The sequence below is a fragment of the Enhydra lutris genome, unplaced genomic scaffold (genome assembly GCF_002288905.1).
Source record: "Enhydra lutris kenyoni isolate GAN:26980312 unplaced genomic scaffold, ASM228890v2 scaffoldscaffold3, whole genome shotgun sequence".
Taxonomy (NCBI): domain Eukaryota; kingdom Metazoa; phylum Chordata; class Mammalia; order Carnivora; family Mustelidae; genus Enhydra; species Enhydra lutris.
Genome location: NW_019154087.1, coordinates 12,816,803 through 12,819,232, shown reverse-complemented (window position 1 = coordinate 12,819,232; position 2,430 = coordinate 12,816,803).

The window sequence follows — 2,430 nt, the reverse complement described above, 5'->3', positions numbered from 1 at the left end:
TATTTTTTTAAGATTTTATTCATTTATTTGTCAGAGAGGGAGAGAGAGCGAGCACAGGCAGACAGAATGGCAGGCAGAGGCAGAGGGGAGAAGCGGGCCCCCTGCCGAGCAAGGAGCTGATGTGGGACTCGATCCCAGGACGCTGGGATCATGACCTGAGCCGAAGGCAGCTGCTTAACCAACTGTGCCACCCAGGATTCCCTGGGTCTGGTGTTTTATAATGCATTGGTTGGGAGACAGATTTCAGAGTTATAACACTTTCTTTGTAAAAACAACAACCTTCCTCCAGATTCCAATGATTTTGTAAATACTATAAAGTAGAACACATTTGCATCTTTATTAGTTTGGTTGCCAGGCAAGAAAACAGAAATCACTAAAAAAGTTCTAAACAGCATTTGCTATGGGGAAATGTTGACATAGGTGTTGAAGGCTAGAAGAGCAAAACAGGAAGGTAAGATTAAATTAGAAACTCCTAATGCTGGAAGTGGCTACCAGTCCTAGAGCTGGTAGAACAGAGGGTGGGGGCGGTGTTATCAAAGTCTGAGAGCAAACTCAGTGCTGGGGATGCTACATGAGGATAGGAAAAGGGAAGGCAGGACCACTGGAGGGGCTGCTGCAATTGGCTCTGGGACTTTTAAAGGGCACAGATGTCTCCCTGGATACCAGATGCAGAGAGTGAGAGAAAAGAACAACAGCTTTCCCGTGTTCCACCTTACGATTTTCTGCTTGTGTTTCTTCCTGGGAGAATCATACAGAAAGCCATTTGACAAAGAAGGCTGAGAAATGTAGTCTATAGACTCTCAGGCCATCTATCACCAGAGCGGAGTTTAGGAGAGTGTGGGGCTCAAAGACCACAGGCAAATAACCTACACCACGCTTTACCAGAAGGAAAAAAAAAGTAAACTACAGAAAAAACAAAAACAAAAAAACCTTACTTATTTGGTTTCTAGTCTTTGACAGACTTGATAAACTCTAAGGTTCTATCACAGTAACTGTCATTTAAAATGCTCAATAAATATCCATAAATATTTGGATGAACAAATGCCTATCCCTATCCTGATAAATAGTTCAGCTCAGTACTCAACTTACATGATTGGCAGGAGATGCAACTGATTTTTAATGAAACACCTGAATTCATATGTACAAGTTAGTATTATCTTTTAAAATTTTGCCCCTTTGAAAGTTAGCATACTTTCAAACAGTGCTGTCATTACTCAAGGGATATTTAGAACTCCTTTGAAATTGCCTTTCAGAGCTAGTTCTTGAGAAATACATGATAATTAGGAGAATGTATCCCTGCCCACTTTTGGCTAGTCTGAGTCACCTGTTTTTGATCTGGAAGATTTATTTGGTTTCAAAAATGAAATCCACTCTCAAATAAAGACTTGTTACTAATGTTGGTAAGTACTTGCCACAATTTCCAATTAAACTTGAGGCAACATGATGTCTCAGCCTACTTCTGCTACTTTGAATTTGGAATAAGACAACAAACGTGGTGGATAATAATAGTAGTAACTTAAAATTGGTCTTTATTGCCTTTCTATGAAGAGAGGAGAATCATCATTGTGCCCTGCTCACCCCCACCCTCCCTAATTTCAGTAAGTTCTTTCCATATCCCAGGGTTATTTCCAGCTAAGACAAATGTATAAGCACAAATGTATAAAAACAAAAAGTGTCGCTAGGCTCTGACGTCTAGGACATGAACCAAGACCACGTTTTACTATCACCCCCTTCCCTAAAGGGAAAAATCCATATACTTTTCGGCTTGCCATATCCATACAGCATTCTGGTAAAACAGGAAACTTCTCAAGGGCTAGTGAAGTGTGGAGCACAGGCAGATGCAATGTACTCTGCCTGAAGAGAAACGTAAGTAATAATAAGAATCTTAATAAGCACCTCCATGACACTATGTGCCAGGCTCCGTTTATTCTTTGTCTTCACAGTTCTGTGAGGTAGGCACTTCTATAACTCCCACTTTACAAATGAGAAAGCCGGGGCTCACGGAGGTGATTAACTAGCCAAGACTACTCATTCTTGAAGGATAGTCCAGGGTTCAAACCTGACACTGGTTCGAGTTCGTAATTTCAGTGAAGAACTGCTATCTGGCAAATTTTAAACCGTCAGTACCAGCAACTGGAGAACTAATGGAAAAGGGAATCAACAAAACGGTCCACACCTCGTAAACAGTGCTGATACACCAAAGAAGCCTGATGTCCCAAGGGAGGGCAAACGAGAGACCTGGAGGTGGAACCACCCTGGAGCGGCTCTGACAGACGCAGTCGCAGGCGACAGAAGCGCTTCCGAGACCGATCCGCCGCCATAACATCCCTCATCGGGGCCCTTCCTGGCAGCGTCAAATCGCCGGCGTCCAGAAGGAGGTGGGACTTCCGGGCTCGGTGGAGCCAATACCGGCCGCGCCGGAAGTGCCTA